General features: G+C 41.1%; 1 pseudogene; it reads left to right on the top strand.

Moving 5' to 3' along the window:
* Nucleotides 1–718: 718 nt before the first annotated feature.
* LOC104671569 overlaps nucleotides 719–16,439 on the top strand; it is a 50,221-nt pseudogene continuing 34,500 nt past the window's right edge.

Raw genomic sequence — 16,439 nt, 5'->3', positions numbered from 1 at the left:
GGAGTTGCTGAGAATGACAATGGGCATTTTCTGACTCTGGTTAAAATGAAAGTCTCACAAAGCTGATTAAACCAAATGTGATAATTGAGTTGAAGATGAACCTATCTCATCTTTGCGATTGTCTTCCAAAGCAGGACACTCTGTCTTTCTCACACTGCATCTCTGCATGCTCAGAGCAAAGGAGGAGTCTCTCTTCCCACTGCACTCTCCCTTGGTGTTGACCAGAAGAGGGAGCAGCTTCTGTTGGAATGTGAGTGATGCATAGGCACATATTTGAATGGGCACCTAGCTCCAAAGATGCTTAGACTCTTAGGATTAAGAACAATTGTTAAATTTAAAAATCCTGTTGGAGTAGAAAATACCAATATTTTCTGGCAGCTCTGATACCTTAGGTACCATTTTGGGCAACTTTGTTTTGAAACCTGCAGAAGCTATCCTCAAACATACATTAATTACTTGAAAGCCCATCAACATCCTTGATATTGTTATTCTCAAAATACCCATATGCTAATCCAGATGCTGGTGGATTGAAACATGTAGAAGGCATGAATTGTACCTGCAAGGCTAAAATATAAAAAAGAAGTGTAGATGAACACTAACATTTCCCCCCTTCATTTACTCTGTCTCTTTTTTATAGATAATGCAGAATGGAAATAAATGGGGCAGGTCGATATTTGGCTTTGGATAGGAATACTTCCTTTCCAGATCCTTTACCATCATGGTGGAATTCCTGGTGAAGGTAAGCTTCAGGGTGGGTTTTAATTGGAAAGAGAAGGAAAATCTGAACTGTGAAGAGGAGGTAATTCCTACAGGTGAGGACTGGACGGAAATCTTTCAGAGAGAGAAAGAGAGAGAGAGAGAGAAAGAGAGAGAGAGAGAGAAGGACAGAAGTTGCCAGTATTTGCTTGACAGCAGATCAAACAAAGACTTTGGGTCTGACAGCCTTGTGGCAAACTCCAGGAGGAAGAGCATGAATTTGATGCTAAAAGCAGTGGAAATTACTAAAGAGTATTGAGGCTGGAATGAAGGGTAAGAAGATGATGCTGGCCACATCACACCACGGTGGTAGCATTTAAAGTGTTGGATTCTACTGGATAAAAATTCAAGTAATAAGGCCGCTGTTAGGAAAGTCAGATGTGTTGATTGGTCGAAGAAAGTCCCAGTTTATACTTACTGCCCAGGCAGAACTATTAATAGCTCCCTTGTTCACCGCCCAAGTATCCTGTTTGGTTGTTAAATTACACAGTCACCCTGGCCTTAGTTTACATATGACTGAGGGTCAAAGAATAAATCACATACTTAGCAATGCACATGCAGAGGGAGAGAGATCTTGAAGAGATGGTTGTAAACAAACAAACAAAAAGTAGGATGATAGGAATAGTGAAAAGTGACCTACCTGGTTATGTCCAGTCAACAAGGACAGTGGGCAGTCAGTGTGGGGAACCATGAGGGAAAGATGTAATGTTCCATATGATGGCAAGATCCCCAGGGACAATAGATATTTATTACATAAACAATGTGGAAGAACCAATGAGTGCTTGTTAGATGAATGAAATTGTGCACAGGTGGAGGAAGTAGGACTGATGTGAAGAAAGGACATGGAGCAAAGCCTGGAAGTGACTGCTTAGAAGCAGATATGATTTTCTAGGATAATGATATCTAGAAAGAAGTGTGAAGGCTCTGTGGATGTTGGCTCTTAGTGGGTCACATCAAAGGAACAGAAACAACACTGGAGAGGCAATAATTTGTGGAATGGAAGAGATGTAGAGCAGATGAAGCTTCGGGCGTGGAGAGAGGGGTGGTGAAGATCTCACTTGCTGTGTGTGCCAGGCACTGTGCGAGGTTGGAGACAGAGATGCATGGAGGCAGCTCTCAGGTTCTGGTGCTTTAAGACAATCACAAGCAAACAGTTATTCTTAGTGTTGTTTGAGGAGCACAGTCACGAAGGGGTGAATTCTGCTTCAAGGTGGGGAGAGGGAGCCTGCTTGAGAGGAGCCAAATTAGTGTCAGACTTGGAGGTGGCTGGTGAGAGCCTTGAGGAAAGCATAGGGATTTCCTAGTTGTACAAGCAGGGGAAGGTGGAAGGATTGTGTGAGCACATGCAGGGAGGTGCAGCTGCAGTACAGAGCATCTCTAGGGTTGTGAGGGCAGGTGAGGACGCAGGATAGGCAGCCTTGCATTTCAAGCTGGAGTATAAGAATTTTGGCTTGCCAGGAACATTTCTTAAAGTAGGAGAGTGTTTCACAAACTCGCTGTGAGCATTGGCTTGAAGGACGTGGAAGTATGGGGAGTCTGGATGGAGCGAGGGAACCAGGGGAGGAGAGGAACTGCAAGAGAATTCCCATCTGTCAGAAGCAGAGGAATAGAGAGGAAGAGATAGAGTGAGGGGACACTTGCAGGGTCTATTTGGAAGGTTTTGAGGACAATTTGGATGTGGAAGGTGAGAAAGAGAGAGGACTCAAATATTTTGACTATGATGAAATCTTTGGGAAGGCGGTGAAAGGAGACAGCCCCAGAAACAAAACTGCAGGGATGTAAGAAATGAGTTTGGTGAAAGAAAGCAGAGACAAGTTCAGAGAACTTAAGCCTGGAGGGGAGGGTTGAGATGGAGTGATAGTTTGATGGTGGGGAGGGAACAGGGGACAGGAAGGGGAAAGGTGGAGGCGGGCATGCTGCCAAGGCTAAATGAAAGTGGTTTTGTCTTGTTTCCTAAGATGGATGGGGAAGCCTGGGTATATTTGGTTTTGATGGGGTTATAGAAACAGAAGGAAAATGCTGATGAAAAATGAGGGAGAGTCTGTGGTCACTGAGGAAAGCAAACAGTTCCAGCAGATGTTACTGTTCTGGTTTGAGGATTCTTACCAGCAGGTACTCCAAGTCTTGAAGATAATGATGGGAAGTTAAAATCCAGGTAGAAATTGGGGGATGGCTGAAAGAGGGAAATTACTGAAGAGGCAGAGAAAAGCCAGGGACAAAAATGGGACTAATGTGTGTCTGAGGTAGATACCAAGATATCAATAGAGATATCAGTAGAGGAGAGAAGAGAAGAAAAAGAATATTGGGCTCAGGTGGGATACGAATATCACAGAGAAGATGAGAAAAGCAGAAAGCAAGTTTAGGATTGTAGTGGTTGTTTGTTGTTTTTGCCAGTCAACATTCATACACACTTTTTGAATCAAGAATGCCCTGATTTTGTTTTGGGGAAACCACCTTTATTCAGCATTTAGCGTGCGTGCTTGGAGTTTAGCTGATGATACTGAGTCCCAGCATTGGGGTAACTTGGTCCGATTCTAATAGTGTATTTCGTCCCCTGGGCACAGTGATTTGTACATGAGTATGCACCAAGCTCAAGTCAGAGCTAGGAAGGCTCAACTCTGGGATTTTTAATGAAGCGATTGAGGGAGAAGACTCTCTCATCTAGGACTTGTATGTGGAAGAATATAAACTGGAGATGCTCCAGACATTTTACAACCTCGAGGGGAGAGTCTATCAGAGAATGTAGACAACATAGTGGAAAGCATAATTAATAGATGGAGAGAGAAACTGAGTCTTCATGAAGTCATCTGAACCCTATGCCTGAAGCCAGTCCTAGCCCTGCCATTTTCAGTTGTATGAGCACTAGTTTTCTTTTGATTAAGTCATTTGGATTGGGTTTTCTTAGTTGCCATAGGAAGAGTTACAACTGATGAAAAGATGTAGGGGGAATGTTATGCGACACAAAAAAATGAGTGAAGAAGGGAGGTATCTGAGAGTAAGAACAGAAAGGAGGCAGAAGCAAAGAGGCCGTTGAGATAAGGTTGATAGGAAATAAAAGGAAAGGATTAACTGATTGGGGCTAGCCAGGCTTTTAACATCCATGAAGAGGTACCCTTGGACTGTAATAGATTTCATTGATGAACACTAACCTAGGAATTAAAGCCACCCTGGGGGTTCAGTGTTGTTTCTCATGTACACAAAGAGAACAACATGTAGTGATGATAGTCACACTCTGTAATACCGGTGGATGCCCATTCATTCATTCATTGTTTAATTTATTTGCTCAGTAAAAGTATATTAGCATCTGCCAAACAACATGTTAAGAATCAGAGGTAGAAAAGACACCATATTCTCCCTAAAGGTGCTTTATTGAGAGAGAGCAGCAGTCAGATGTAATTAGAGTGCTGGGTGGTCGGTAGACTGGGGATAAGTCTGTGAGTGTGAGCTCAGAGGGAGCCTCAGGGAAGTGACTGCATAGCTAGCATAAATTAGTAAGAGTTGTGCAGCTAATGGATATCTGAAACAACCCCTGGTTTGGGTATTGGCAGTCTAGATGAGCTGTGTTCTCTCTCAGAGTCTTGGTCCCAGATTGGAAAAGAGGAGCCAGATGAAGGTGTTTCTGTTTCCCTGTTTCGTTTCTCTTAATATGAACGGACACTTGCTTATTAAGTGTGGTACCCTCTGGTTATTGTAGGATGCTGTTCATTTAGGCAGTCAGACATGGATTTTGAAAGTCCTCTTGCCTTTTACAAACTGGTTGCATTAAGTACAATAAGTACAGCTTTCTTTATTAATATGCTGACTGTCTTGTGTACCTAGGCTGAACAGGTCTACCTTGTTTGCCTCTCAGAGCAATGTGTATAAGCAGCTGCAAAACATATTTGATGCAATGAAAAAGCAATTTTTGTCTGTAAAATAAACACCAACTTTTCCCTTCTGTAAGCCTGTCCAGATGATCAAAAGCCAGATAAAGCCTTAAAACAAATTCCCTTTTCCCATGTGCAATGTAAAAAACTCCTTTATTCCCAACACACCCTCCCCTTTCATTAATGGAAGCACAGCTCTTATCTTGATGTATGTGTAGCTGGTGCTTCTTCAGTTCTGACAACAAGAAAAGTGAGCAACAGAAAATAATGGAGCCCTGAAAAATTGCTGTCTTATACCCCTGAAATGTCTCCTTCTTTCAGGCCAGATCCACCCATGTACCATGTTTGAGAAATGATGGGCACAAGAGGTATCTGTTAAGTCGACAGCCTGCAAAACTTTTTCTTTTAAATAGCCAATGATTGTTGAATCGTTGGCCAGTCTTGAACACTCTTAGGCACAGTGATAGTTAATAGAATGGAGAAGGCATCATCTTTTGGCCTTCAAAAGCTTCTGAACTAAAATGGGTACAAGGAATTAGAAGGAAAATAATTGAAGAACAAGAGCTGCAGCAATCACAGAATCTCTGAACTCCGATACAGTGACTGTAGCTTCCTGGGCCATGTCCCATTCTTAAAGTGTGCAATAAGCAAAAAACATGTACTATTCTCTTGTTCTTCACATACTTTGAGGGGTAAACATAACAGTAAATTCTCCATCTGAAGGAAATCTTGCATATCCAAGCTGTGTAGGGTGGCAATCAAGTGTATACTAAGTTCTGGTTGATGCTCAATGATGAGCAAAGCATCAAGCCCGCCAGCACTTAAAATAGAACAGTGATCTGTAGACAGACCAGATCTTCAGGTGTTTCAATAAGGCTACAGGTAGTTGATTGATTTCTTTTGCCATCTAGGATGATTCTATATCAAAGACTATGAAATATGTTTGCTCACATCATTTTGGCCAGATCTTTAGGCCAGACAAACTTTGTCTTTAGTCAGTCTGTAGCAGGCTATGGCCACAGAAGAGAGGAAGCAGAACTGAGAGACTCCATCATGATATTGTATCTAAGGTATCTAGAGCCATTATAGGCTTCAAGGCTTCCTATGGACTCAATGGCTAGATGGGGGCATGGGCTCGGGCATGGGCTCTGGCATGGGCACCGTTCCCATTTGCAAGGTCTGTATCCAGGACCCTGATCACCTCATAACATCTAGCACGAGTCCTTCAACCAAAGTTTAGGCACCATGGCCAAATACCATGTCATATTCTCTGTCCACTGGTTGGTGGATACCATAAATAATGCGGTGCTCTAATTTGCTTCTGAAACTTCAAGCTGACCCTCTGACATTGACAGTGACCTGAGCCACCCCATCTTGATCTGCCTGTCTCCACTTTCCTGGCCAGTTCAATACAAACTTCCACAAACTGGTGGTCTGCCTGGACCCCATTCCTTATGTTACTTCTTTATGCCAGGTTTTGCCTCACTCACTAGCTTGGAAAACTACTAGTACTCTGCTCTGACTGCAGCAAAGCTCACCCAGCAAATTCTCAATGCCAAAACAAGATGGCAGCATGTGATCCATGTCATGCTGATGTTATCATCATCATCATTTTCTGAGGACAGAAGTCTATGAAGGAAGTATATAAGGACATGCTCAACTAAGAATCAAGAGCAGCAGCTGCTACAAGGAATGGGTCCCCAACAGTATCAAGACAGTTATCTACAACATTCCAACCCACGGGCTCAAGGTGGACGTTAGCAAAAAACCACCATCCAAGAGCTCTTCAAGGGAATCTCCTAGTCTAAGCAGTTCAATGCTATATCCTGTCTGAATGCTTTCTACAATAAAACACAGGGAAAAGAATGAGTGAAATGCAGTTCCTGGAGAATGAGAGCAACAAGAACACCTTTGTTTGAAAAACAAAAAAACAAATCAGTGGCATCAGAATGCCACAAGGAAGAAGAGAAGGAATTTCAGCAAAGAGGCCAAGAAGGAGGTCTGAGGACATAAGCCTCTCTCTCCATACCTTAGTCTTCTCAGTTTACCCAGACTTCAACATGACCCCATTCCCCCCACCCCCAAAATTACCATTTTTTAAAGTCTCTGTCTTTGTTTATCTGGGGAAGGGAAAGGGGGACTTGTCTCTTTCTTCTGGGGAACTGGATTTCTGGGTCTTTTTTTTTCTATCCAAGAGCATACCACCAAGTCCTCACAACTCAAATGCCTACTGACTTGAGCCCAGATCATGGCCAAGAGAAAAAGAGGACCAGAGTGATTGACTCCCAATTTGCCTCTCTTTCTCTCTCTTTCTTGATGGTGCTGGGCTGATTCGGGCTTCTTGGTGCGGGGAGGGGGGGGAGTGTAGTTCTGTGAGGGGGGGGAGGTTCGATCGTGCTTTTCGTCTTTCTGTTTTCTTTCTTTCTTTCTTTCTCTTCTTTCTTCTTTCTTTCTTTTTTCTTTCTTTCTTTCTTCTTTCTTTACTTCTTTCTTCTTCTTTCCTTTCTTCCTTCCTTCCTTCCTTCCTCTTCCTTCCTTCCTTTCCTCCTTCTTTCCTTCTTTCTTTCTTTTCTTTCTTGAGATGGACTCTTGCTGTGTCTCCCAGACTGGAGTCCAGTGGCGCGATCTTGGCTCACTGCAAGCTCCGCCTCCCGAGTTCACACCATTCTCCTGCATCAGCCTCCTGAGTAGCTGGGACTACAGGCGCCCGCCACCACGCCCAGCTGATTTTTTGTACTTTTAGTAGAGACAGGGTTTCACCGTGTTAGCCAGGATGGTCTCCACCTCCTGACCTCGTGATCCACCCGCCTCAACCTCCCAAAGTGCTGGGATTACAGGCGTGAGCCACCACGTCGGGCCTAATTCGTCTTTCATTGACCATCTCCAGGTGTTTCTCTGGTTTCCATACGGCTACTTCGCTTTCTCCCCCACCTTAGGTTCAGGTGAGATGTTGATGGTATTGCTCAATTCTCCTCTCAGTTCTGCTCTGAGCCTTCATTTTCCTTTAGAGGAGACTGTCCCACTCTCTTAAGGTGCCCCACATACTTTACCTTCTTTTGGGGGGCAGACAGGAAGTGGGAAGACAGAACTGCCTTGATCTCTAAGCCTCTAAGGAGGACCCCTCTCCTCTTCTTTCCTTGCTCTTTACATCCCTAAAATATGGAAAGAAATGTATCACCAGCTAAAAACAGAATACATTTTTTTCCCCCAGAAGATGGAGGAATCAAAAGATGCCCCACCATCACTCCTTTGCAATTTCTCTTCTTTGTTTTTTTCCTAGGCTGGGACATTTTTTCTGCCTTAGTTTTCCTGTTCTGCCACTCAGATTTCAGTTTTGTGTGAGATTTACTGCTCTTTGGAAAGATGATGTTGTTCTATGAGCCAAAAACAAACAGAAAATGAAAAAAAGATCGAGACCATCCTGGCTAACACGGTGAAACCCCGTCTCTACTAAAAAAATACAAAAAAACTAGCCCGGCGAGGTGGCGGGCGCCTGTAGTCCCAGTTACTTGGGAGGCTGAGGCAGGACAATGGCGTAAACCCGGGAGGCGGAGCTTGCAGTGAGCTGAGATCCGGCCACTGCACTCCAGCCGGGGCTACAGAGCGAGACTCCGTCTCAAAAAAAAAAGAAAAAAAAAAAAAAAAGAAAAAAAAGAAAATGAAAAAAAAAAAACAAAACAAAACTATGCTAAAGCGTGACTCAACTCTTGCTTTCATTCAATCAACCTTCATAAAGCATCTAGTACATGCCAAACATTGATTTGGGGAGGGTACACACCCTGTCCTGCCTGCAGCATCTGGTCTTGCTGCCCTTTAGGTGGGAGTTGAGCCAGATAGTAGCTAATGAATGGCAGACCACCCTATGGAGGGCAGGGATTAAGTCTGGATGGAGGTGCTAAGGTGGCCAACCATGACTGCAAGGATAGAAAGTGTGTTGGAATCGCTCTCTGTGATCTTGTAACTCTTCAAAGCCCTCTAGGAATATTGAAATTCCCAGTTTAAGGAAAACTACCTTCACACAGTGGGATATAGCCACAAAAATCCATTTATATAAAATGTTTGCTGTTCATTCTAAAGAAGTAGATTGACACCAGGCCAAAACTCCCTTCCCTCTTCCCCCTCCCTTTTCAGGGACACTTGGCAGGAGGCATTTTTGATTGTCTTAGTTGGGAGGACGGTGATGGTGGCATCTAGTAGGTAGAGGTCAGGCATGCTGCCAAACATCCTTCAATCCACAGACAGCCTCCCATAACCAAGAATTATCAGGCCCAAAGTGTCAACTGTGCTGCGGTTGGAAACCCCGTTCTAAAGGAAGAGATTTCTGACCCTTCCCTAATTGTGCAATGATAGTAATAATGCACATTTGACAAGCGCTTACTGTGTGTCAGATGCTGTTCTTAGGGTTTTACTTGCAATACTTCACTGATTTCTCATGATCAATGACAAAGGGAAGTCTTATCATCATCCCCATTTTCCAGATGCGGAAAATGAGTCCTGGGGAGATTAAGTGTTTTGCTGCAAGTCTCGAGGCTAGAAAGCAACTGGGTCGGGATCTGCATCTCAGCAGCCTGTGGCCAAGTTCATTTACACTTAACCTTATTTATAGGTTGCCTCTCCCCCGGACAACAAAGCTTGCTAAAGTTCATTGTTCTCAGTTGGAAGTATACTTTTTTTTTTTTTTCTTGGGTGAACATAGCAACCTAGAAGAGGGAGTAAAGGAGAAGGGACAATCTCAACAATTTGTCTTTGTAATGAGAATAATCAAAGTCCTCTTGTCTCTATTGCTGCACTGGAGTGGGTGGATCCTGGTGAACATGAAGGAAGAGATGCACCTGACCAGACAGGACCCGCGTTAATGACAGGGCACACTGTGTCAGGCAAGCCACTCCTCTGAATCCACACACACCCTCCTCACTGATCTCCCTGCAGTGGAAGGCTAAGTCTGCAGCATCAGCCAGCCCCGGAACCCTTTGAAATACCATGTCAGAAACTTCTTGGCAAAGCCTAACAATAGAAACCATAAGCAGATTCTAAATTACCATTATCATTAATCGGGGTTGACATGTAACTGGCCCCTCCTAAGTACTGCTCAATCATTGCCCACCTTTATTCCTTTCTCCAAGATTCCCACAGGCCTCCTTAGAGTAAAGGGTACCTGAGCCATGCCCCGGTGTGTGGTCCTCAGCGGAACAATGGAAGCAAAGTAATCCCTGACAGAGCCAGGCTGGGACCTTCGACATAAAGCAGATATGGGGGCAAATGTGAGAAAGGGCCATGGGGAGCAGCTCAGACAGGGAAGAGGACCGGGAGAGCAGCCAGGTATTAAGGGGCCGGGTGGGGGCAAGGAGAGCCAACAATACAGGGTGGGTGAAATGGAATGAGCACGGTTTGTGTTCAGAGTTGGCATTTGTCACTTTAATGGATTCCAAAGAAGGAGGCAGGCATGCTTTCCAACTAGCCTGGGAAATCAGCTACATATGGGAGAAGAGTTTTTAAAAAGTCCTTCATTCAGGAAACCTATCTGTAAACTATTGTTTTAGAGCATTTTTAAAAAACTATTAATTATGCTTCAGATTTTTTTCACTTTCGCACCCCACATGGGTTTTAGGAACTGCAAAAATCCGAGACCATATATTTAATCTGTCCATTCACACATTCAGTTATTTGGCAAATATTTATTGAGATCCCACTAAATGGCAAGCACTGTTCATAGCACTGGGGATGCAGCCATGGACAAAATACATATGGCCTGGCCCTCACAGAGACTGCATTATAGAGGGGAGACAGACAACAAAACAGAAAGCATAATAAATAAGTAAATGACTTCTTCTCATCAAAGGACACAATCAACAGAATGGAAAGGCAACCTATGGAATCAGGGAAGATATTTGCAAATTATATATCTGATAGAGGTTAATATCCAGAATACATAGAGAACTCCTACAACTCAACAACAACAACAATAAAAACTTGATTTGAAAATAGGCAAAGGCTTTGAATAGACATTTCCCCAAAGAAGATATACAATTGGCCAATAAATACATGAAAAGATGCTCAACAGCACTAATTGTTAGGGAAATGCAAATAAAAGCCACAATGAGATATCACCTCACATCCATTAAGATGTCTACTATGTTACAAAACCAAAACTCCAGAAAATACCAAGTGTTGGTGAGGAGGTGGAGAAATTGGAACCCTTCTGCAATATTGACGGGAATGTAAAATGGTGCAGCCACAATGGAAAACAGCATGGTAGTTTCTCAAAAAACAAAAATAAAATTACCATATGATCCAGCAATTCCACTTCTGAGTATATACCCGAGAGAACTGAAAGCAGGATCTTGAAGAGAGATTTGTACACCCATGTTCATGGCAGCATTATTCACAACACCCAAAAGGTAGAAGCAACTCAAGTGTCCATCGAAGAATGAGTAGATAAGCAAAATGTGATATATATATATATATATATATATATACACACACACACACACAATGAAATTTTCTTCAACCTTAAAGATAAAGAGAATTCTGATACATGCTACAACACGATGACCCTTGAGGACATTTATACTGAGTGAAAGAAGACAGCCACAAAAAGACAATTCGACTTTTATGAGGTATCTAGAGTAGTCAAATGCTTAGACACAGAATGTAAAATGGTGGTTGTCCCTGCCTGTAGTACCAGCCACTCCAAAGACTGAGGCAGGAGAAGCACTTCAACCCAGGAGGCACAGGTTGCAGTGAGCTGAGACCGCGCCATTGCACTCCAGCCTGGGGGAGAGAGCGAGACTCCATCTCAGAAAAAGAAAAGAAAATGTGTGTCAACAGATGGGGCAGAGGGAAAGGGGAGTGGCTGTTTCATAAGTAAAATGTCAGGTTTGAAAGATAAAAAGAGTTCTGGAGATTGGTTGTACAACAATGTGAATATACTTAACAGTAGTGAACTATACACTTAGAAATTGTTATGATGATAAATTTTATCATGTTTTATGTAATTTATTCCAATTGAAACTTAAAAAATAAGTAAATAAAGAGTAGTTTGTTAGAAGGTGATGAGTGCCCTGGAGACAAAGTGTAGCTGAGGGGCAGGGAGTGGCTGTGCAGGGTAAGCCACATTGAGAGAGTGACATTTGAATGAAGACTTGACATTGATGAAGGATTGAGCCATGTAGATATGGAGTAAGAGCTTTCTAGGAAGAGGGCAAAACTAGGGTAAAGGTCTTAAGGTGACTTGGCGTGTTTGAGGGACAGGAGGCCAGGGAGGATCCAGCCAGGTGAGCCAGGGTTAGAGAAGCAGCAGATCGTGTTAGGCCTTGGATGCCACTGTAAGGATCTGGCTTTTAAACTGAGTGAGGGCCAAGCCACTCACTCAGGAGGACTTCGAGTAGAAAAGAGCAATATTTTAACGGACTTGTTTCCTTGGGATCATTCCACTTGCTGTGCTGAAAAAGGACTGTAGGGGGCAAGAAAGGAAGTTGGAAGACCAGCGGAGGAGGCTGCTGCTTCAATGCAAATGAAAGAATTATGATCACTTGGACCCAGGTGAGAAGAGTGGAAGTCTTGAGAATTGGGCAGATTATGGATAAAATTAGAAAAGAAAGTCGATTGAATTTCTTGGCGAATTGGAAGTGTGAAAGAAAAAAGCAAGAATGACCCTAAGACTTTTGTCATGAGCAATGGAAATAATGGAGTTTCTGTTAACTGAAATGTGCAGAGCAGAAAGTCCAGAGGTTTTGAGGAGAAGAGCAGGTGTTTGATTTAGGCATATTAAGTCAGAGATGATAATCACGTATTCAAGAGGGACTTCGGTGGATATATGGGTCTAGAATTCATGGGGGAGGTTGGGGAATTATTAGTATACATAAGTCAGTTGGGAAAGTATAGATTAAAAGCCATGGATCTGAAGATGGTCACCTTCAAAGTGAGTAGAGAGAGAGGTGAGGGAGCCCTAAAATGCACCTAGGATGAACCAATATTAATAGGTCCAGAGAAAAGGAGGCATCAGAACAGGAGACTGAGACACACAGTGGCAGGTACCATTCAGAGTCCAATGTGACTACAGAGAACCTCCAAGATGGAGCAGGAGAGGCTGCCTTTTCAAGATAAGGAAAAACTGAGTCCTAGAAGGAAGAAGGGATTTACTCAAGTCACATGGTTAGTCAATGGCAAACTGAAAGTAAGTACTCCTCACAGGAACGTGCCTATTCAGCAAGCAGAAACGCAATACCTAATTTTAATGGAGGTGGGGACCAAACCTTCAGTAAAGTACAAAAATTCTTTCTTTGAAGTTCATCTAGACTAGCATGTAATTAGACAGTATGTTACAAATGCTATAAAACTGACAATACAATAAGCAAAGCCAAGCAAAGAAAAGTTAACTGTACATCCTGGTGACTTCATGAGCTTGAACAGTTAATAGGCTAGCAGTGCTAGCACAATTATAAACTTAACTTTCAAATCTGCTTCTTCATAGAAATTCTCTGTTCAGCCCTATTCAAAGCTTGTCATTTTCTCAAAATTCTTTTTTAATGACCAGACCTATCATAATGCCTAGAAGTGTTTTGAATATTCATGTTGAAGAAATTAACAAAGCCCACCAGACATAATAAACAGTGTTGTGCAACTCATTGTTATTTGTAAAATGAAGCCCTAAGAGATGCAAATTGTGTATTTTGAGACACAAGTTTTTGTTACATTGTCATTTCAATGGCATTCTTAATGCATGGCATGTTTTACCCTGACCTAGTCTATCTTCAGAAATATTTACACATTGATATTGTGAATATTTTCAATAACATCCCAATTGTATTTTTTCCATGTACATTTATTTTGTTTCCTTTTATTTCCTAAAGCTGCTCCATATCTCACCTCTCATAGTTTTAGGCTTTCAGAAAAACTTGGAAGAGGGAAGAAATAAAAAAGTAAAATCACCCATAAAATCATTATCCAGAAACAATAGCCATTACTAACATTTTAGCAAGTTTACTTGTAGTGAATTTTTCCCTCTATTAAAAACTCCTTTTTAATTATTAATAATTTTACAAGTATAGTATCTTAGGTTACTAATACTTCCCAAACAGCTGGACTATTCTGGACTCTTTGCTTCTGGAGAAATAAGTGACTGAACAGAGAGCAGAGAAAACAAAACTCATTCCTTGGCTTTGGGGTTTGAAAGGCAATGTGTTTAAGCGTATAAAGATTATAGATCAGCATTGTGAGGACAGGATTTCAGAAGTATAGGACCTTGCTCTTACTCCCCTACTCCTCAATACACACACACACACACACACACACACACACACACACAAACCCTGGGCTGGGAAGAAGAAAAAGGTGACCCAGGGGAAATTTGGAAGGCTCCAGGGGAAGACATTAGGCTCTATCCTTCAGGTTAATTACCAGGAAAATGGCAACAACTGAAGACAGAATATCAGATTTGAGAGCAAAGGAGTCTGTTCTCATCTTCCAGGTGGGAAGTGGTAAAATCATAGAGAAAAAATGGCCCTGTGTGTGTTCAGACAAGGAAGCCTAAACCAGTCTCACAGAGGGCCCTATACTGTGGTTTAGAAGCAGCAAGATGATCCAAGATGGAAAGTTGATCTTGGCTGGAAATGAGGGCCATGGCAGATTGGAGGGTACAGACTTTTCCACAGAAGCCCAAGTGCCCTGCTGATACTGAGGTGCAGCTAGGAGAAAGGAAAAACCCTGGATTCTGAAGTAAAGTTTCTAGCACTCCAAGGAACATATCTCAAAAGGGAAATTAACTTGTTACAGAATTTTTTTTTTAACCCTTGGGTTTGTGACTGAACTCTTATAGATATATTTTATATCCTGATTTTTTTTGCTACCTTCAAGATTTCTTAATGAAAATCATTTTTAATACTAGCTTAACATGTCATTGATTGGATGCCATAATTTTCCTAACCAATCCCTTATTTTTTAACATTTTTATTATTTCTAATTTTTTGCCATTATAATTAATGCTATATATTTTACAGCATGAGCATCTAGGACGAGTGTTTTAAAAAATTCCTGAAGTGGAGCTATTGGTTAAAAGGCCAGAACAACTTTCTTTCCCGTGATACATTATTACCAAATTACTTTCCAAAAGCTTTGTAGAAACGTAATCATGAGTCATCTATAGGAGTTTATTGTTAGACTTAAATATTATATCAGCATCAAATGACTTTACCATTTTATAGTTGAAGAAGAGATTTCACTGGTCTATAAATAATATATATTTCTTTTTTCTATGGTTAGAAGGACTCATTTTAGAAAATTTTAAGTGTACAGGAAAGTGTGAAAATCACCAATAATCCCATTACTTGAAGATAGCTACTGTTTACATGCTAATGTACTTTTCCCAGTCTTTCTTTCTCTGAGTATGCGTATCTACTCACACACACAATCACATGCACCTATATTTTGTTCTTACAAAATTGGAATCATATCATATATATCATTATGCACATTTTTGATTTATCAATGATATGAAAGTTTTCCAATATCGTAAAATATTCTCCTAAAACATTCATTTGCACAATTATTAATGTTTGAAACCCGCCTGAGACACAAAACACTCACTCAATAATAGCTTGCTGTTGCTGTGATGTAATGGGGATATTAAAACCATTAAGTGGCGGTTGAGGTGGAAGAATTGCTTGAAGCCAGGAGTTTGAGACAAGCCTGGGCAACATAGCAAGACCCCATCTCTACAAAAAGAAACCAACAGTGGGAGGATGGGCTGGAGCATTAAAACATGACTTGAAATAACTCTATATAATGTATTATAATGTTTTGTTATATACCACAATTTTTAAAATCATCTCCCCAGTTATTGGAGATTTAGATTATTTCCTATTTTTCACCATTGTAATAATTCCAAGAGGATCATCCCTGTATGCATCTTTGCGCACATAGCTAGCTCCAATTATTTTCTTCAGATAAATAGTTAAATGTCAAGATGTTTGAATAAAAAATTATGCTTGTGTTAAGTCTTCTTGTTGTTACCAAATTGCTTTCTAGGAAGTTTATACCATTTTCGACACTCATTAGTAGTACTTGTATGAGAATATTTGTTTACTTGCAGCTATGCCAGAACTGGGCATTATAATATTTAAATATCTCTGCCATTTCATTAGCAAAAAACAACATCTTGTGGTTTAAAAAATTTTGGTTAATAGTGAGATTGACCAATTCCCTAAGTATGCTAATTATTATATCTCACCATTTGTAAATATTCTTTTTATTGTCTTCTTCAGGTGAATTCCATGACATTGAGAGCAAGTGTACTGAGTATTACTTAATAAACACTTGTTGATTACTTTGAGATGCATATGAATGCCAGTTATTTCAGTTTGACTACTTCTATTCTGAGGTTCTCTGGGGGGATCCATTAAAATAATAATGGTGTTCTTCAGTTTTATTTTTTTAGTGTTTCAAAAAGCTTAGTAAAAATTTGTACACATATACAATAAGATTGGACACTTTACTAAAATATCTTTTTTCTTGCATTGGCTCGGAATTTTACATCATTGTTACACTGTACTGATTGAAATTTCAGATTAGTGGTTTGAAATGATAGATTGGTGAAAAAAAGTGTTTCAAAATACTGCTTTGCTTGGTGGTTGCCAGGGAATAATACAAATCCCTGTTATTGAAAAGGGTGAGAACCATTAGATTATGATGTATCTGAGTGTTGAGTTTAAGTATTTCCTTTTTTTCCCCTTTCATCATAATTATTCTCACTTATAGATTTTTTGATTGGCTGATTTAAGCATTACATTTTGTTGTGGTGGTTTATATACATACTTTTAT

The sequence above is a fragment of the Rhinopithecus roxellana genome, chromosome 9, assembly GCF_007565055.1.
Source record: "Rhinopithecus roxellana isolate Shanxi Qingling chromosome 9, ASM756505v1, whole genome shotgun sequence".
NCBI lineage: Eukaryota > Metazoa > Chordata > Mammalia > Primates > Cercopithecidae > Rhinopithecus > Rhinopithecus roxellana.
Note: the sequence above shows the minus strand (reverse complement) of the source record. Positions and strands in the feature narration are given on the sequence as shown.